The 22,277-nt window shown below is 34.6% G+C and overlaps 1 long non-coding RNA gene across 1 annotated transcript; it reads left to right on the plus strand.

The window, feature by feature from the left end:
- Positions 1-719: 719 nt before the first annotated feature.
- Positions 720-3,819, plus strand: LOC136800594 (uncharacterized). Its single transcript, XR_010845729.1, has 3 exons — positions 720-803; positions 3,037-3,084; positions 3,636-3,819. It is a non-coding gene; the product is annotated as an uncharacterized lncRNA (long non-coding RNA).
- The last annotated feature ends 18,458 nt before the right edge of the window (positions 3,820-22,277 follow it).

The raw sequence follows: 22,277 nt of genomic DNA on the forward strand, positions 1-22,277 counted from the left end.
TTATCTCAAGATCAGGCTCCAATCATGCAAATTCAAGTGGCCAGCAAAGATTTTCTCATTTACAAAAGTTATTTTCTTACACATTGTTCCACCCAGGTCAAATAGGATTTAAGTAAGTAGAAAAAAAATTAAATTTGTCTTGCCAAAATGAAAATCTTCGAATTTCCCATACTAATGAAAATAAAAGACAAAATTCTTTCTTTTTGAATTCTTATCAACTGGCAGTTTGTTTTTACAGGAGAAGAAAGCCAAGCTAATTCTTCTGGGACATTGTTTTATAAAAACTATTTTTTGTTTTATATGGATAAAAAAGTTGATTCTCTATATTAATTATTTTCAACAAAAATGCATTTCATTAAGAAGTAACATTCTGATGATTTTAAAGTAAAGTAGGGGAAATAAAGTGGTGAAAGTTCCTTTGGAATGATGGGATACAGTATCATATCATATTGTAAGGATTAACAGTGTATTTATATTGTGGTAGAAAAGAGTACATTTGTGTTATATTCTTGAACGTATTACTATTTATAATTAAATACCGTTGGCTAATCCTGTTTTTTTTACTTTTCTTTAGATATTTTACACAATGTGAAAGGGTGGTTGGGTGGACGAAACATAGTTGCATTCTGAAGAGTCAACTTTTGTTTTGAAATAGTTTTTCATGTTCAAACCCTGAAATGGAACTGTGCGGCTTTTCTGCTTTTTCCCTCGTTATTGGCAATATACTGGTACAATGAATTATCTTGTGACTGTGGTTGATGGTTTTATAACTGGAAAGATTTTTTAATTTTTCTGACAATAAAGTAAGTTTTTTTCATTATAAGTCTACTCTTGCTAAGTAGAATTGTGATCACTTAGACTTGAAGACAAATGAACAATTTTTTTTTAGGTTAGATCAGGATTCCTTGACTTGCTAATCCAGTAAACAGACTAAAGTAGCAGCCATAATATTATAACCTTTTTATTTAAATTTTCTTTCTTCAGACAGACTTAGAGGAGACCAACGAAGATGATTGGAGAACTTGAATAGTTCTAAATAATTTTTGACATTTCAGCACTTAAGTAACAGATTGAAACTTTGGAAAAAATTTTGAATTGCTTAGCTTATTGTAAAAATATACAGCTTAAAGTTTTGATTTCGTATGTACAGCATCTGACCCCGAGAATGTAGTAAACCCCGAGAATGTAGGTTTCTCATTTTTAAGCATTGTAGCCTTAACGATAGTTCAACTTCATGAAAAGTTGTTTCAGGGCATACTGTTACATATTACTTATTATTTCTAGACATAAAATTTTAACTTGAATTAACTTTTTCCAACGGAAACCTGAATCGAAATTGATTGGATACTACCCGAATTGGGACATTTTTAAAATCTTCTCTAAATCGAAATCTATTGGAATTAAGTTATGATGATAGGGTATTTTCTTATTCCTAATGAACTAAGGAAACGGGGGGAAATAGTCCATTTCCATATTTATTGTTCTAAGTTAGATATTTTGACGAAAATGTTTAACCTACCTTTTGGGGTTAGTTGACCTACAATTTGGGGGGAGGGGGCCTTCATAACCTGACATAAAAAGTCTGTCAAATTATATAAAACTTGTTTGTTGTACTTTCATCACATGAATCTGAAGCCTTATCCACTAAATCTAAAGATAGTACGTATTTCATATAAACATGGAATTATTATAGACACTGGAAAAACAACGGGCGCTGATTTTTTCCAATTTCTCATGTACAAGCCTTGTCCGCAGTAATGACATTTTTGTTCACCCTCCTTCCACCATTAAATGATTTTTCGTAGCATTTTAATTGTATTTCTCATCAAAATACACTTATCCAATTCCCAAATGAGACTTTAAGTTCTCCTTCGAGATTCAAACTCATCTAGGTAATTACTTATTAAACGTCGTTAAGACGTTTTCAATTTCGAGAAAGATGCAAAAACATGCTATGTACCTTAAGAGAACTAAATTTTGCGGTTTTTGCTGATTTAGGCCCAAACCGTAAAATAAAATTCCCGCAAAATTTTTCAAATGCGAAAAACAAAGGTCGAATAATTCACAGTACGGCTCTAATTTTCTTTCAAGTGAGAAATCCGCAAAATTAAGTTCCCGCAAATATTAAATCTTAAACTGCGAACCGCAAAAAATTGTTCCCTTAAGGTACTTTAATCGTAGAAATTTTAGCGAGACTAATTTTAGCGTATATTAGCGAGTCGTGAAAATCTTGATTTTTTTTTAATTTATTTTAGCGAATCAAGATTTCAAAAAATTTCGCGCGGATAAATTTTAGCGAATACTCGTATTACATTATTGACTGAGTTCGTTTTCTAGCATTTCTTTGCACTGAAACCCTTCCTGTTGATAAAAATATATCAAGGCAATATAACCAGAAATTTCGCGTGGATAAATTTTAGAGATCTGTCGATTCGGCATGTTTTAGCGAGATTTATTTTAACGAAAATAGGGAAAACTCGCTCAAACGCTAAAATTAGTCTCGCTAAAATTTTAAATTAAAGTACAAGAAATTGTATATTGACACCAGAAATTTTTAAACTTCAACCTCAAAACGAACGATCATCAAACGAACACTTAACTTAAAGGTAGAAATTTCTGCGACTTTGGCCATAATTCGCGAAATCTTCTTAGGCAAAATTAATATCGAGCAGGCAATTCGCGAAAATTAATTGATTTCATTCAATTTTTCAGTCGTCAGAGATAGAAAGTGCTTACAATGATCTGTAGTCAAAGTGTTTCGATCTTTTTTATTGCAAAGCGCATATTTGAAATGGTTGATTTTTATTTAATTTGTGGTAATTTCTTCCGCGAAACGCGCAATTTTGGAGAGCTTAATTTGCGAAAATTTCTTGTTCGTAGTAATTTCTTCCCTTAAGGTAATCTTTTTTGTGGGTCACCCGGTATGTCATTGTCTGTTGTCAATGATTACAGTCCCAACACCTGTAGTTATTATTTGAGATTATGTCGCTACTTGGAAATTACGTACATAAAATTTATTTCAAACTTTCTAATTAGGTACAAAGGAGGCGTCGTCTTGCGGGCACAAAATTGGAAGATGCATCGGTGAGTCGTAATCCCCCCCCCCGATTTTTCGTTTTTATTGCAGTAACTGAAAAAAATCACATGGGGTTCTAGCAAAGCCCAGCAAGACTTTCTTGAATGTAAAAATATTAAAGAACTTTTGTTCATGTCACGCCTGATTAGAATCTTTTCAACTCAGGAATACTTTAATAGGATAAGGGAGCTTCGCGAAAGTTTCACTTTTTCGCGAAAGTTTATCTCGAAATTCTGCAACTTTTCCATTTTTCCAATTCCTAATTTCTCGACCTCTGAAGCTATTGAGCTAGCCTGGTTAACCAAGCCAGTTTTTACAAGGCCACGATACGGCTAAAGGCAATTATGTATAGCGTTATCGGTGCTGTAACTATTTTTATGATGTACGGAATTTTAAGTTTGCCTTGAAAAACTGGCTAGAGCGAATCGTACGTTTATAAAATGAACGGAGAAGTCGGCGAGACTTCTTTGAAAACGCTTTTCACTTCTCAACGAAAAACTTTTTGAAGGTATTTTTGTATCTGGGACCTCATGCCACCAAATGTTTTCCCTTTTTTTAGAAAAAGCTTACAAAGAGTTTCTGATGCAGGTCAATGAGCACCAACAAAATGATACTTCCGATGCAGCCCTCGGCTTCTGGGTGCGAAACTTTGGTTTACAGCCCCCAAGAAAAAGAAGCCACAATCAAGGAAAACTTACTAGGAGATGATTATAAAATAAATATATGATAAAATCGTGACTAAATTTCTTTTTGTCTCAAGCTCAAAACTTTAAACTCATCTCAAAAGGAACTTTTTCCATGTTTTTTTATTCTACACCTGTCCTGTTTCTGCTAGTTCTTAAAGTTAGAAAATTTCGAAGGTTGTCGTGGATCGGAGAAGCGCCCTTCGAGAGTCGTCGTCGGGAGGAATATTGTGGAAGCCTCTCTTTCATTTTATTCGTCCTCAATTTAATCTAACTAATTAATCTGGTCTTTCAAATATTGGCAAGCCGTCCTTCGAGAGTCGTCGTTTGTTCGCCGTCCCTCGAGAGTCACTGGGTTAAAAAGGGGGATGTTCATTTTTAGAGTATTTGTCCAGTTACTAGTGATTATTTTCCAGAAAACTTTTTCAAATTCGTGGCAATTTTGGTTGTGGGTTGTTCAAGCTAGTTTATCCCCGTTTTAGGCTAGCGGGGGTTTGAATGAAGATTGCACGATATTTTGTCGGTCACAAAAGTTTCTTTGTTTGGTTTTGTTCGGTTTCTTCAATACTGAGCAAACTACTTTAGGCGTAAAAACTTTTGCGAGCAGAAACTTTCACGATTTTCGCGATTTATGGCCCTTTTCGCGAAAGTAAATGACTTTAAAAATTCTAGGAAGGGCTATTCGCGAAAGTTTATGCTCGCGAAAATTTTTTGACAAAATAGAAAATCTGTAAAACTTCAAACTTTGAATAAAATGTAACTTTTTAGCCTGCTAAAAGACTAGTAAGTTAAAGGACAAATGTTTCAAGCCAATCCAAGAAGTATTTGACCCTCTAGGCCACTTTTTCATGTGAAAAATTTCAGTTTTACGTCTTGATTCGCGAAAGTTTATGCTCGCGAAAAATATTTTTCCGTTAAATTCGCGAAAGTAAATGTCATGAGTTTCGCGATTTTTCGTCCTCGCGAAAGTTTCTGCTCGCGAAAGTTTGTACGCCTAAAGTATCTAACAGTTTCTGTCTGCCCATTTTCGTCTTGTCTCGTAGTTTCTCAGATCCGAAAGAAAGATGAGTGATAAACTAACTTGTAAGTAAGACTTATCATTAAATTTAGCATTTGAAAAACCCTCGTCTCATAAAACACTCGCATCACTATTTTTCAGCCGACGGCTCTTGAGGGTCGGTAGAGCAAATTTATTTTCCGAAAGCGATCAAAGAGTTCCAAATTTTTTTTAGCGCAAAATTTACCTATCCAAGACCTACCTATTTTGCCGCGCGGAAGCATTTAGCCATCCAAGACCTAATTTAGTGTTCAAAGACCTGTAAGACTTAGAAATCTATCAATCATATTTTAGCGGACCAACGACGACACTCGATGGATGGCAGATCCACAATTATATTCTAAAGACCAGATCTAATTAATTAGATTAAATTGAGGACGAATAAAATGAAAGAGGCTCCCACGATGTCTGTTTTGATGAATGTTTTGTTTCCACATGATTTTTAAAACAAACTTTGCATGTTTCAACACCCTGATAATCATTTAGGTATAAATGTACAATTTAGAACATGAGGTCATAGTATTCTTCACAAGTTGAACTAGGAGACAGACGTGAGCTACACCAATAATGGCTACTCCTTCATCTTCGTCTTCAGGAAAGCAAAGTTCTGAACATTCTACCACATCTACCAAAGGTACAGTTATAATCATTGTTGTTTTAAACTACATCTAGATGCTGACTTGTTAAAGAATGAAATTTTGAATTTTTTTTGAAAAGTGTTTTAATGACAGGTTATGTTCGAGAATTGTTTATGTTTTGAACTTTTAATGTTTTTTTTACCGATTGAATCATTAAATTCTAATATGATTTTCTTGCTTCCAAATGAATTTTGTGACGCTCATCATCCAAATCTCCGCCCTTCTTTTAGTTTAGTCGGAATCAACTTTCATAAATGAAGTGTCAGTGCAGTAATCTAATTTATTTCACCTTTCAGATGAAGTCGTTGGATTTGTACACAACGTTCAAGCAATTAGAACAAAAGGAACAGACTCCGTGCCGTTTTTCGAAATAACACTGCAAACACAACACGCTGCAAAGAAAGCATTGTGCTTTTCGCCTAATAAATCAACGTAAAAGACGCTTTGAAGATGCTGCAACGTCTAAGAGTCCAATTAAGATAAAGCGAGCTCCCTGTAACAACGGAACCTTGATGATCCACAACCCAGACATAGAAACCATGAACCCAGATGACCTCAACTTCGAATACAACCAAAAGTTAGGAAGCAGTGCAGTTGTTAGCCTTGGTGAATTGAACAGCCTTCGTGATCGTCAGCTCATCTCCATCAAAGCGTTTGTGTCAGAAATAGGACCGACAGAAACCCATTATGGTTATGCGGGGAAAATCGAAAGAACAGAAGCTACACTCAGAGACGCAACTTCTTCTGTCAAGATAACTTTGTATGATGAAGACCTTCAAAAAGTCGAAGAAAGTAAGACTTACATTCTTAAAAACGTCACACTTCATATAACAAAAGATCGTTGTCTTTTAAACACAACAAAAGATAAGACTTTCGTAGCTGAAGAATGCGAACCCTTTAAGGAACTGTCGATACTGAGTGTATGACCAGTGTCAAAATTATTGCCAAAGTCATCGGCGTTGCTAAGTTTGGAGCTTCATCACTGTGTCCCCTCTGCAACAAGAAGTGTGAAATAGTCAATGATTGTCAATCTCACTGTAATTCGTATAAATCAACCTTCAACTCGGAAGATTATAATCAAAGTTTTTACGCTACATTGATATTTCGGGATACCTCTTCTAACCAAGCATATAAAGTTTTCTTTTCAAACGAGCGCATACGAGAACTTTAAAAAATCATTGAAGTTGGTCTGGGCGATGAGAATTCTTTCATAAACCGATTGTTGCAAATTAAAGGGCCATTCCTGGTTACATTTGATGCCATTAAAAACAGTGTTATCAGTATTAAAGTCGGCGTCGATACCAAATAGAACGACATAAACTAAGGATATGACAGAACTCTTCTTATGTTAGAAATTTTTTTAACTTTATTTTCAAGCCCTTATTTTCACATTGCAATTTCTGGAAGTGACAAATAAAAAATTTCCTAATCAAATCTCTAGCCTTTGAACTTAAAATAAGATCAAGTCGACAAAACGATAAAAAATAAGAGCTGATTCATTCAGACTTTCTCTCTACATAAACTATCACTTCATCTTTTGTTTAATCGGTTGTACTTAAAGCTGGCCTTTTTTACACCTATTTTTGTTTTATCTTTCTTTTGTTTTAACTGTATTTAGTTTTGACAACAATGTACATATATTTTTACTTCAAAAAAAGCTTTCACAACACATACTGTTTTTTGATGAACCTGTTCTTTTCCTCATTTCCTATTTGTTTGTGCAATTGAAATTTAAGATGACAAATTTTCACGCCTGCTATCTTATTTGAATAATTTTAAATGATATTCCAATGCTAAAATAAATGAGTGTATAAAATCAAACTTGTGTGAAAGTTTTTCCAGCAGCTACAAGCTCTAAAGATTCTGTGGACCAACCCTGATACAACGGATCCTGAAGGACGAAAAACGTGGTATAATTTCAGCATTACGACAAGATTCAAGATACTTGATACGAAGGTTGTGCATAAGAACTTTTCGTCGGGAAGTACGGTAGTCCAAATACAATTTCCAACAACCATGTCGTTGCAATTCAAGTCTTAGCAATCTTTGTGGTAAAAACATCGAGGAAATCAGTAAATCCAAGTCATGGAACCAACAATGTATTTTGTTTTATTTTAGAATATATTACGATTCTATACGAATCCTCATCAGCTAAAAATATAAAACCAGTAAAATGAGGTAAAACATCTACAACAAGTTCACTTCAGAATACTGTATTCACATCAAACTACAAACAGATAAATGAAAATTAGCAAATAGATAAGAAAATCAAATTGCTACAATAATGCAAATTCACGTGACGTCATAATTATAGTTTAATTGTTAATGTGCGTCTACGGAATTCGTCCTTTCTATTAAGTCGAGGCTTTAACGATTTAATTGCTAACGCTTCGCGAATCAACAATTGCGTTATTGTTCTTGCTGTCGAGAGAATTGATACATTCTCCATTGACAATTCCAAATCACATCACCCACGGGCTGTGATGTTGAATGCTCCTTGATTCGAGTGACGAGATGACGGCTACTCTGGCCGACATAGCAAGCGTTGCAGCTTGGACAAACAATATGATAAACCAATCGACTTTTTAGAGGCTTTTCAACTTCAGCTTTTAGAGAGGAAAGAACAGATTTTAATTTTCTGAGCTTGAAGACAAGTTCGCTTCAACGACTCTGAAAACTTTTCCGAAACCTTTCCTCTGTACTGGATGAAAAGTTTTCCCTTAACTTGCTCTTTATCTTCTTCTGCGTTGTCAACAACAATCAGTTCCGGCTCGATTAATTTGTCGATTGTTTTCGTGATAATTTGGTTGTAAAAATATGGTGGGTTCCAAAATCTTTTTAGCTTTCTCCAAACTTGTGTGAAAGTTTTTCCAGCAGCTACAAGCTATAAAGATTCTGTGGAGCAACCCTGATACAACTGACCTCTTATATTTCTGGGGTGCAATAGCATGGTAATTCATCGTCAAACAAGTGTCTCTTGGTTTTGTATACCATGTTGACGATAACTTGTTTCTATCACGCAGCAGCTTCATGTCTAGAAAAGGTAATGATTTCTCCGATTCTGTTTCAATAGTAAATTGTAATGATGGGTGATAGTTATTTATTTCCTGCATTTTCATGTCAATTATTCGAGGTTTGATGTTGCGAATGATATCATCCATATAACGAGCATAAAGAACTGCATCGCCTTTGATGTTCGGATCAAATTTGCTTAACCAGGCGTTGGCCACCATAGGGGCAGGTGGACTCCCCATTAGCCAAATTCTGGAGCCGCTCGCTGCGCTGCAGTTGATGTGCGTGTCGGGACAAAAATCGAGGCGGAAGCCATTTTGTTTACATTTTTGGCTGGGGAAGAAATGCAAAACAGTGCTTTTTGAGTAGATTTGGTGATTCTTGGGAAGAAAGAAGAAGAATACTACTTGGAGCCAACATCAAATGTATTGGAATAGACTTCTATCATACATTGGAATAAAAGACAATACTTTTTGAACATAATAAATGTGTGAAACTTGCTTTTTTGTTTACAAACTTCACTCAAGTAGTTTCGTCGATTTCGCTGCTTTCGAAAGCTGTTGATGGAGACTACTAACTTGCAGAAGTAACTTTATATTGGTGCAAACAATGACTATAATAGCTTCACAAACATTCCCTATCATGGAATTCAGCTGGGAAAGATTTTTTCGATCGCATTGAACAGTTTTGATATGAGAGAAATATCCAAGATATAGGCTCATAGTTCAAACATAGTTTCACCCATCCCTTTAGATAACAAAAATTTCATGATTCATTTTATTCATCTAAAAAATGGCTGAAAAGACACCATCGGTCAGATCGGATTCATCACTGACTGCGCTGAAGGATAAACTTTACTTTAACTCTCAAAATTTTGTCGTCGAATCTTCCCAGTCGTCAAAGACCGAGTTATAATGTTATAAAAGTGACTGATTTTGGGGTACATTTTACGTGCAGGTTTTGATTGGATCCAGGAAAAGAAAATGATAAGCGAATCCGAAGAAAGTGCCCAAAAATTCTGAAATTTTGGAGGTACCGCAAAAAATTGAAAGTATGTTACGACATGGACATGACTGTGTATATCATATAAAGGATTGTTATTGTTTTGGATATCCGGCATACCGTCATCGGCTCTAACTTGGGATGGTTGACTTTCTGGACTGTATTTTCACTGTTGACAATCTCTGTTGACAACAAGTTTGTTTTCTATGATTTGCGACTATGTTAATTAAATGAGTTTGGAGGTTCGGTAAAATGATTGCCGAATTGCTGTCCCTGGTTTTGTCAGACTGTCCCAAGTTAGAGCCCTTGACGGTACAAATCCACTTTGTAGTCATTACATTTTCGGGCAAAGTTGTGATGCCTAAAGCACTGTCTGAAACTATTTTTTTATTTGGATTATTAGTTATCAGTGCTAAATTCTGTTCGGTGGAAAAGCTTCCAACTTCCCAACAGAAAAAGTATTGTCACAAAGGATTATAAAAAAAAAAATTTGAGATGTTTTTACTTTATCATTAAATATAAAAATTTGTACAAAATTTGCTTCAGCCAAACATTTTTATGCTTGAAAATAGTTTATTTTATTCTGTTGGATAATTTTGTGGTCGTAAAGATAAGAAAAACATAACATGAAGTCAAGTCAAAATAGTAATACTCTCAAACACTCAAACATGTTTATGTATAATTTTACTTTTTACCTATTTCCCAACCCAAAATCTACCTATCATACTCAACTGAGGCCCAAAGTGAGCAGAAAAAGTCTGTTTACGAAAAGTAATAGCCCAAATAAAGCATATACAGTACAAAAAGTGCATAGGCTATAGGCTAAAGACTGAGGCCAGGATAATTGAAAATTCCCCCAAACTATGAGTGATTATAAACGTTTCGTGTTTGGAAGAGGCTTTTTCTTGAAATCCAATTTAAGTTCCAACATAAATCCAATCTTATTTTCCTATTTTTTGCTGGTAAAAAGAAAGGGAGTCTCACTGTTTTCTGACCAAATATCTGCGAATGCCGCCTAAAAACGAAAGCGAAAGTAGTTTTTGTCCCTACAAGCTGCGCACGGCAGCGCAGCGAGCGGCTCCAGAATTTGGCTAATCGCAAGACCCTCGACTTGGCAGTAATAACCATCATGCGTCCATATCAATACGTCGCAACTGCACATTTCCAACATACTTTGGAACGTCTCTCTGTCCACAGGTGGAGTTGGGTGTTTCCCAGAAAAAAGAAGATTTGTGCAATCTTCGATTGCTTCTCTCACAGGGACATTGGTATAAAGCGACTTTAACATCAAAACTAACAATAACATCTTCGTCATCAAGTTCGATATCTTTCAAACTATCTGATATCTCTTTCGTTGAAGAATTTATGTTACATTACGGTACTACTTTCAACCAATCAGCAACTTGACAAGCAATCTTATGGTACGCTGAACCGGGCATCGATAAGACAGGTCGCACAGGTACATTATCTTTATGTATTTTAGCTAAACCATATATCCGTAGGGCTTGACTCCCACAAGGTTTTAGTTTCTTATACAACTCTTCAGTAATTTTTCCAGAGTCTTGAAGATTTTTCAAATACTCAGTCACTCTTCTTGCTCCTTGAAAACAGGATGTTTTGCATTTTTTCGAAATGGGATCACCTTTTCAAACTGTGGTAACTGAAGGATATCAAGAAGTTTTGCTTGGTAAGTTTCTGCTGGCATAATACAAATTCCAATGCCTTTATATGTATTTTTACAAATAAAAATATTTGCGGTACTTATCTAAAAATTTGTGATTTGTCTGCTCAATTTTGTTGATAATCAATTTAATTTTACTATACTATATAGATGATAAACAGAAAAAACTACAGTTTTTTTTTCGCACTAGTAGTTTCATGACTTATGTGTATCGTCAATCATTTTTTTATTAATATATATTAATATAATGAAAATTCTGAAATTGAATCTGTTTATCTGTATATCTAATTTCTAATATCTAAATATTTTAAGAGACGAATATTCCTTCTGTCAGATTGTAGCATGGCATATTTTCATGTAACTGTCACCTTAAGCATATCTAGGCTCAGATTAGGGAAAATAAAACAATCGGATTTTCCCCACTCTATGTCACTATATGGCCAACATCTATTTATAACTGATCAAATTGTAAATTCTCATTACCCAGGAATAGGCCACACAAACGAAGATGCAATTTCCATGGAAAATTCATATTTATATTTTAAAGAGATTGGCCATAGATTCAGACAATCGCACATGATCGCACATGATCGCGCACTTTTCAGATTCAGGTCATTCCAATAAATCAAAGTTCCAGAGTTGATGCTGGTTGATGTGTTAAGGTTAACGTAATCTCAAGATATGGCTGATTTACATACACCCAGAAAGAGATAAAAAAATCTAGAAAAACAAGTTTTTCTATCCAACACTAAATATTTGATTGACATATCCTCCTTCTAAATCAGGATATATAGACATAAGCCCTGATGCTTTTAAAGTCTTTATGGCTGAAAGTTAAGTCTCTGGATGCTAGTTCCAGGGTTAACACCACTAGAATTGAAAACTCCTATTGAAAATTTCCCACCTTTACTTTAGAGCATTTTCATTTTCGAGCAGAGGCAGTTTTATCTATCCATTTATCTATCTATCTATCTATCTATCTATCTATATTTTAGTATCAAAAGATCCATTATCAATACATTACAAAACTTAAATATTTAAAAAATTAATAATATGGCTAAAATGACTAACATTTTTAGTATGTGGAAATTCGCTCAAAAAAAGGCCTAACCTTGAAAAAAATGGCATGTTGCTGAAATGGGCCATTCCAGAAAAAAACATTACCCTAAATGGATGACATAAATTTTTAAAATAAATTTTGGCACGGAATTCCGGGCAAACTTTAAAGAGAAAGTATCAGAATTCCATGAATTTTACTTAATTTTGCATTAAAGTATTGGAATTCCATGATTTTTTTAGGTTATACAGTAACGGAAATTCCGGACTTTCTTGGTTTGAAAGCAATTTGCTACGGAAGTTCCGTGTCGGAATGGCGCAATTTGGCACATAGGTCTCAAGAAACGCACAAAAAAAATTATAAAAAAGTTATAACTAGGTCATAGTTGCACTAACTGCCACCGTCTTTTAATCCAAAAATTTAGCCATTTGAAGGTAAAAGTAAATGACATTTCTCAAGGAGTTTTGCGTATTTAAAGGGACATAAAATTAGTAAAATGTAAACACTACGCATAGCACGTGTCATTAAAAGAACCAATCAATATTAGTGACAAAAACAAACTTGAAAACAATAGAAACAAAACTTGCGGCTAAATCCTATAATGTCTCCAAATTCTGATTGGTCAAAAATGTCGATTATTGCGGACCTAACGTATCAGCTTACGATTTCAGTAAACGCGTGAAAACGAGATGTCGAACATTATTTTTTTCAAGTTGGAATTTGACAAGTGGATCGTCCATACAGTATCTAAATTCCACATTTTAAGGTAAATTTTCACCTGGTTTTGAATTTTAAAAAAAGTAGACAAGATGATGAAATAAATTTTATGTCAATAACTGTGTAATCCTGATATTGTACATATTTTATTAAGTATATATTTTATCTTATCTACTATTATAAACACATACAAACAGTTATTGGAAAAAGAGTCGAATCCAACATACAAAAATATTGAGAAAGAGAAAAGATATTGGACGAGGCTTACACATTTTCATATATAATTACAATTTATCCATCTGTTGTAGTTACTTTGAATCTCAGTTTAAATACAACCATGAAAATGGCAACTCCTCGGATCATTTTGTGAAGTCTAATGAAGTTGAAAATCCAAGTTTTTGTCCTATGTCTTGTTACTTGTTACTGTGAACTTGTTTGTTTTGTCTGTTGCTCTTTTATGTTTCTGTATATTTGTGTGCAAGTGTGTGTTGTTTTATGTTTGTTGGTTTGTTTGGACTGCGGGTCGGTTCAGGGTTACGGAATCTGGGGGAGGCTGAGTGTTGGACGTCCTTAAAACAAGTTTAAAGCCGCTGCACCTGTCGCAAGTCGGGGACTCCAGATTACATTATATTCGTGTTGGGATTTTGGTTAGTTTTTAGTGTTTGTATTTCTCGTGATTGCTGTGTATGTGTACATATGTTCTACTTAGCTTTTTAATCTTTATATCTATTTTTTTGTTGGCTCTTTTCTGGCGTAAAATTCTCATTTCTTGACAGAATATGTGGAAATTATAAGACTGGTGTCGACATTAGACCAACTTGTGGTAGTCTACTATCATTTATTAATGCAAAAATGCTTTATTCTGAATACTATTATGTTTATGATTTCCATCTGTTTCTATTCATATATTTTTCATAATTAGAAACAGCTTTTTCTTATAGATGACGGATTTAAAAAAGAATTCATTTGTTTTCAATAAAGAAAATATTCAAAACTATACTCGTAAGAATGCTTATGAAAGTAAAGACATTTATACAAAAAAAATCTCGCTTTTCGTGCGTGGAAAAACTACAACCTGGAAGAGAAGAAGATAATATCTTTAGTCTGAAATGCATCCCAGAACATGCTGAACTAGTTAAATGGTCTGAAGATCTTGGTAAGCATAAAAGACTTGCTGCAGGAAACTATGTTAGAAACTATGACAGAGGGCTTCTTGACTATGATGATGTTGGTCATTTATTAACATTGCACAGAATCCAAACTATCAAAAGAGCTGTGGGGCAAGAGATAGCTTGGCTCAATAAAACAAAAGTGAAGCCAAAAAATATCAATGAGGTGATTCAAGATGACGTTTTTGCCAAATTCAAGAACCTTTTATGGTGCACACCTCATGCTGATCTCCCTGGCATACCCATGAGCCCCTCTATATTCTCTGAACTATGCGGCAAGCGGTTTCTAAATACAGACCATATGTTATTTGTTGCTGCAATGTTGAACAGTCAGCAGTCAGATTATCATGTGTGTTATTTGAATTATCTTGGTGATTTTAAAAAGTACTTTTCTAAGGAACATCCTAAATCTTGCAAGGAAATCATTTTTTTGATTAATGTTGGTATTTTCAATTTAAAAACATTCCTAGGAGAGGATGGCTTACAAGGCAATCATTGGTCTATGGCCATTTACTCCAAAGGCAACTAAAGTTTAACCTATTACGATTCCTCAGGTTGGAATATACCTGAGGATTTACCAGGAAAGATTTCTTCAATTTTTGGACAAAATGATATTGAGTCAATTAAAAGTGCCCATGATCCTGTAGCCTGGATATCCAAGCTCAAAATTTTAGAAAAAATAATTTTTACCTCAGCCAGACAAAGTTCTAAAATTATAGAGCTTGGTTCACCTAGAAATCAGGTGAACCCCTGTTTTGACAGATTTTCCTGCATGAATCCCATGGCTGCAAATAAATATATGCACATAATGACATGCATAATTTCAAGATGGTACCCCAGCAGTGATAAATCAATTTAGAATGGCAGCCTTGACCATAAAATATAGACAGTGTGGTGGAAAGTCTGTTTAGACAAAAAGTGCAAAGTGAATCAAATTTTTTTTTTCAAAATCCAACCCAAAACAGCAATACAAAATTGGCAAACAGAAAAGAAGAATTGAAGCAAAATAAAGATATACCTTTTTAGTTCTTTACACGATGCAACCAAGTCATTAAGAAGATTAAAACAAGAATATCTAAGCAAGTAATTGAAAAGAAAACAACCAGAACATCTAAAAATTACCATGTTTTGATCTTCCCACTTCTTCCCTGCCATTATTGTTATTTTTATTTGGATGCGTGGTCAAACACCCAAGGGAGATAATTAGATATTCTATTGTTATTTGCTTCGAAGAAGAAAAGTCAGGGAGATTTGCAAAGAAGCTTATGCGCCTTGCTGATCGCCCGCGCGGTCCACCTAAATATTTAGGCAAACACTTCAAGTCAGCTCGCATAATTTCTTATACGCGCGCCACTATTCAAATCTCTGATTCGCTTGGACCAACCAATCAGAATATCCGCATAATCATCCTCAGATGAGAATGCAGACGATCTAGGTAAACCAGACCGTAAACATAAGAAGTATCAATATCACAAAAAAGTTTACGGGCTGGATATCCAGGCTAATGATCCTGAAGCACATAAAAATGGATGTAAAACCTGTGGTTTTGATTGTTTACCATATCCTCTTCAGACATGTGGAAATGTTTGTGGACCAATCACACTTGTGATGTGTTCAATATTTTGCCTAGACAATGATCGTTTTAAGTCTACCATCGAGTCCTATGATGACTGCTACCTACGAACACCCACCAAATACAATGGCTTCTTAAGACTAAAATTGGCAAGTTGGTATTGTAATGGTAAAATAGACACAGATTCACTTTTTTCTAACACAGATTGCTTGAAGACCAAGATTTTTGCTTCAAGTTCCAACAAAGTAGATGATTCAAAAACTGCTGTAGTACCCTTTGTTCCTGAGCCTGAGGTCAAACTTAAAAGCACAGTCGATTCCAAAATTGAAGAGACCTCGAATTCTAAATTCAAATGTCCTTCTTGTTCTACAACTTTTACCAAAAAAGTTAGATATTATAGTGTTGTCTTTGTTTTTTGTGATGTTAGCTTTCTAGGCTTATGCAAGTATGAAATTGTCATTTTTTTCCTTTACAAAACACCTGAAATCAAAGCTCTCCCTTGTGTAACAGACCTTTGGTTAGAAGTTTGCTTGAATGCCTTAACGGAAAAAATTATTAAATTATTGAAACGTCTTTTAGGAACTATGAAGATTGACAAAAATTGCACAGCCACACTGAAGGTTACCATCAATAAAAATGGAGAAGTCACTGCTGAGGCAAATCACACTCATTATGGTCATGAAATCCAAATTCAGCATACACGAATTAGTAAGAAACTACGAGAAGAAATTGCATCCAAACTTCATCTTGGTATTTCACGGGAAAGAATTTTAGATGATATAAGAGATTCAGCTGAAGGCACCAATTTCAAACGTGCTCACCTGATTGACAAAAAAGATTTGACAAATCTAGCCAAATCGTTTGGAGTCTCGAGCATTGAACACCGTTGCAATGATCAAGATAGTGTTGCTGCATGGATTATGGAGTGGAGCATAAAGGAAAACAACCCAGTTCTAAACTACAAATTACAATAACAAAAGCTCACAAAGCCTGTCAGCGGCTTCAACGATACCGATTTTTACATCATCATTCAAACTGAATTTCAAAAAGCCCTTTTGAAAGAATTTGCAAAAGATGGTATCTGTGGTGATGCTACACGTTGAACAAATGAGTACAAATTTCTTCTAACAACAATGATTGTCATCGATGAATATGGAGAAGGCCAACCTGTTGGATGGATGATATCAAATCATGTAAGAAACGAATTTCTGGAATTGATTTTTGAAACAATAAAAACTAACAGTGGTGAAATTCATCCTAAGTGGATAATGAGTGATCTATCCACTTCTTTTTATGATGCTTTTAAAAAGGTTTGACAAGAAAAATTCTCATTTAATATGTCAATACATAAAATGACATAATATTTGCTCTATTGAATTCTCTCTACAGTTTTCCAGAATATGTGTCACTAATTTAGATTTTCCTTTATCAAAAAAAAATCAAAAAAAATTTTGTCCACTTTCTAAGAGACAGACACACTATATTACATATCACTATATCAGGGAATCAAGAATTTGACGCTGTCCTCCAGAGCCTTCCTTATTGTTTACAAGAGAACTAGTTTTCATATAAATAAATCTCAAAATTAGATTTACTGTTCTTATTTCTAGGTGAACATCTGCCTTCCTCTGGTGTTCGTGGCATGTCTCTAAAGCATGGCAAGAAGAGATCCCAAAGAAGATATCAGACAAATCAGTTCAAAAGCAGATTTATGAAAAGCTTCACTATCTACGGGATATAATGGATATAAAAAATATTTGAGAACTACCTGTCTGACTTCAAAAACTCACTTAGTCTTTCTGGGCTATGGAAATGTTTTGCTGATTACTTTGAAAAGCATAGGTGGATTCGGCAAAGCAGTGGGCATATTGTTACCGAATAGGGATTGGGGTGAATACAAACATGCATGTGGAAGCCTTCCATCGGGTCATCAAGTATATTTACCTCCAAGATAAACATAATCGTCGATTGGATGTTTGCCTTTTCCAGCTTATCAAATTTAATCGTGACAAAATATTTGAGCGATGCACAAAACAAACTAAAGGGAAACTTACTCATAAATCTGGAATGATTCATCAAAGACATAAAGAAAGTTTGTTACTAAAAAAGTCAAACATAAGCAGCACAAGTGAGAAGTTGTGGATTGTCAAATCTGAAAATAGACAGGCAGAGTACAACATTGAAATGGTTAGTGAACGATGTACAAAAGAATGCAAAATCAAATGTTGTCAATGTCAAGCCTGTTCTCACATGTTTTCATGCAAATGTATGGATTTTTTAACCAAAAACATTCCTTGCAAACACATAATTTTGATCGCCACCATGTTAGCTTTGGAGACTGAAAAACATCTCAACAAGGATGGGTTGGACACAAAATCAGAACAGCCTTTTGACAGCTTAGATGCTACTTTGAGTTTTATAGATGGATCAAAACCAATCAGAACGGATGAACTCAAAGACAGAATTACACGTAATCTCCTCACACTAATTGAGACAACCAAAAACGACAATGACGAAGCACGTTTAGTTCAACTTGACATGTATATCAATACAGCTAAGCACACCTTTTCTGCTTTACTGAAACATAAATGTGACGCCATTCCTGTCCTACAGTAAATAAACAGTAATCAGAAGATTCAACGACAACCAAGATTTTTTTCAACGAAGACAAAACCCAAACCATAAAAATTCCGAATGGCTGGCCCAGATACAGATGTAAAAAGGAAGCTTCAAGACAGATCTAATTGGAAGAACTTCAAAAATGGTGATTTTCTAACCTTTATGTAAATAAATTATCGATCTCGTGAAACACCTTAAAGTGGTCGAATCACTTCTGTGCCTAAACTAAAATTACCTGTAAACTAAAATATTCAAATAAACAAATGAAATGATTACCTTATCAAAAATGTGCCCTACTATAAATTGAATACTGTAGGTCACATGAAATACAAAAGGGCAAAGTTGAGCAGTTTTAAATAGAATCGTGTGACAGTTTTTTTCAAAATTCTGAACCAAATTGGGATGGTAAATTACAATGTTTACAATGCTTTACACAAGAAGCTTTTTTCCTTCATTTGTTACTTCACCATGTACAGATGAAACTTGAGAGTACCGTGTAATTATTACTCATTATCATTTTTCTTTTTAGAATCACTACCAGTTTCGGCAGCTAAAGCATCTCAATCTGATACGCAAGTCAACGATCACACAGGTAATTGTTTAAAATTCCACACTACAACAGATTTGAGTGAGATGTTTTTGACATATATAGAAATTTGAACACTAGAAGCAATACCAAAATCTCAGGCCCTGAAAGCCATGACCCTTGAGAGACTTAAAAAGATTTAAAAGCTGGACTTTACCGTCCACACATACAAAATCCAATATTTCCGAGAAGTTGCGTGTTAAATTGTGCGAAAATAAACTTTGATATTATTTGACTTTCCAGGCTCCCACGAAGAGAAAAAGAAAACATGATGCTGGAAAATGACACCGAAAGATGACTTCAACAATATCATATTTCTATCTTGTATTAGATTTTATTTCCAAAAGACTAAGGTAAATTCAGGTTAAAGCTTTAATATTCAATATAAATAAAATTTGTACTATTCGTGTATACTTTCGATACTTACTTTTTCTTATAAATTCGAACCAACTGATTTTTTAGCATTCTGCGATTCCGATTTGACACCAGGGAGACTTTATAGCATTTTAAGAGCAACATGATTGTGATCTTATCATCAGAGAGACTTTATAGCATTCTGCGATTCCGATTTGACATCAGGGAGACTTTATAGCATTTTAAGAGCAACGTGATTGTAATTTTCTCATCAGAGAGACTTTATAGCATTCTACGATTCCGATTTGACACCAGGGAGACTTTATAGCATTTTAAGAGCAACGTGATTGTGATTTTCTCATCAGGGAGACTTTATAGCATTCTACGATTTCGATTTGACACCAGGGAGACTTTATAGCAATTTAAGAGCAACGTGATTGCGATTTTCTCATCAGGGAGACTTTATAGCATTCTACGATTCCGATTTGACACCAGGGAGACTTTATAGCATTTTAAGAGCAATGTGATTGTGATTTTCTCATCAGGGAGACTTTACAACATTCTACGATTTCGATTTGACACCAGGGAGACTTTGTAGCCTTTTAAGAGCAACGTGGTTGTGATTTTCTCATCAGAAAGACTTTATAGCATTTCATAGGGCTGTATTTTTGGGAGTAATAGCGTTGAAACTAGCTAGTAATCATGCGCACAGACTTTTATACAGGTACAAGGCAGGCGTCAAGTCAATCAGCCTTTTTTCCGATCGCACGTTAACAAACTGCCCATAATATCTACTTTGCTGAAAGCAATACACGCGTCCGCAACAATCGAAATTTTCGACCAATCAGAATTGGGAGACATTATAAGATTTAGCCGCAAGTGAAACAAAGAAAGTCTGCCATATTTGTTATGGTTTAATGTTTTGACATGTTACATTTGTTTTGATTTTGTATCTCCACAAGAAAAAATCCTCGATTCCCAAATTTTGGAATTTTAATTTACGTATCTGGAAATTTTCACATTATGTTTACTCTGTAATTTTGAGTTTGGGATTCTGAGAGGTTCGGGATATTACATTTCACGATTGGGATTTGAGTTTAAGTTAAATCAAACATACCTTGGGAAAACCAAAATCACAATGTGGAAAACTTGTATAAAACACTTAAAGCTAAAACAACCAACTAGGCTTGGGATAATGCCGTTCCCAAGCTTGTGATATATATCTAGATTTTGTCATAAAATCAAAAACTTGGTACTGGAAAACTCAAAATTACATAAGTTTGGGATTTGCAATTTCCCAAACTTGTGATTTTGGGTTTAACTTTAAACCCTTTTAAAACATTAAATCTTTGTTTCTAAAACCTCGAATACAAAAAATCTGAAAATATATCACCTAGAAAGTTTAGATTAGGAATATCGATTTCAGATTTGTGAAAATCAATTTCCCAAACTTGTACTACGCATGCGTAAGAAAACCACAAGTGAATATTCAGTCGAAACTGTTCAGATTATATGCAATTCATAACATTATAAGGGTGTATTCGATCAGTGTGTAACACAACGCTAAAGGTGAGGCGTCCCGCAAGGGTGGCCTCATTCGTTCGCAATGGACTTGCGTCGCAAGGGCTCAGTGGAATCGTTAGTCGCCGTGAGGCCGTTAAATCGGTGCTATGTCGTAGTTCAGCTGGTGTGACAAAAAGTGCCGTGATTCTCAAAGCAGCGCAAGTACATGACAGAACGAATGGGAGCTATCGAGCTAATGCTCACAAATGATCGAATACATTTAAAAATTTATCAAATACAAATCACATTTGGGTATTTGAGATTCCCAATTGTGTTATACAGTATCACAAAGTCAAATTTTTGTGCTGAGTATTGGTAATAGCCATTTTCGTAGTGTGAAATAGAGAGCTTTGTGATATTGGGATTCACAATCTACGTACAAGCTGCACAATCCCAAGCTTGGAGTTGGTTTGGTAAATACATCATTTTCCGGATCCGGAAATACGTATTTCCTAAACATTGGGATTTGAAGATTTTTTCCTGTGCCCGCCCGCTTGCATACTGTTTGTTTACAAATTTCGTAAATACTTTTGTGTCCCTTTATAAAAGATAGGTCGAGTCATGAAAAGAAAAATGACATGATTACAATCACTTAGTGATTCGATGTTGGGAGTAGTGCAGAATGTGTAGTAGGATGGTAGGTTTTCAAGGTTTTATGGGCCATTCACCGGGTATTTTTAAGGTTTTTCGAGACTGAAATGGGTTTAAAAGGTATGTCACGCATTCCCCAAATTCGTGCTATTTCAGGCCTTAAAACAGGTTTTTTTCGCTTATCTATTAACGATTTTGGCCAAAAATATCCTGCAACCGCCAAATTAATTTCCCGTCAAAATTTCTTCCTTTAACTTTAAGGTGGCTACTTATTTGAGTACTAACCTATGAGTACATTCTAAATGAATTTGGAGAAAAGATGGAAAATATTGCTGAAAATTAGGACAAAATACTCGAACAATAATAGGAGCTTTTTCCGAAATATGACAAAAGTGGTTACATTAGGAGCTTCTTTCGTGTTTTTGAAGGAAACCTTTTTGTCCAGGTCTTATTTTTTTTCAGTGAAAAAGTTTAACGTGAAAATCAAATCGAATGCGAGTTAAGTATTCAATGCATTATACAGAGGAATTAAGTCATGTACGTACTTTTAAAATACAATTGTACTAGTCAATAAAAACAACAAAGAAGTCTTTTTCTAAGTCCTATAAAATATGTACCAGCAAATGAAATGAGCCTCTTACCAGAAGCTCGCAAATACATATACGTAGCAATAAAATACAAAGAAAATCTAGCTTCATAAAAATAAAACAGACATGCTAGTGATAAAAATCCTTTAAGTCCTATAAAATATTAAAAAAAAGTACTAAGTAAATGAAATTTGCCTCTTACGAGAAGCTTGCAAATATGTATGCATAGCAATGAACTACAGAAGAAAATCTAGCATAAAAATAAAACTGACATGCTAGTGATGAGCATAAACCGAATCATGTTATTATGTT

Source organism: Clytia hemisphaerica, unplaced genomic scaffold, assembly GCF_902728285.1.
Source record: "Clytia hemisphaerica strain Z4C2 unplaced genomic scaffold, Clytia hemisphaerica genome assembly, whole genome shotgun sequence".
Classification (NCBI taxonomy): Eukaryota; Metazoa; Cnidaria; class Hydrozoa; order Leptothecata; family Clytiidae; genus Clytia; species Clytia hemisphaerica.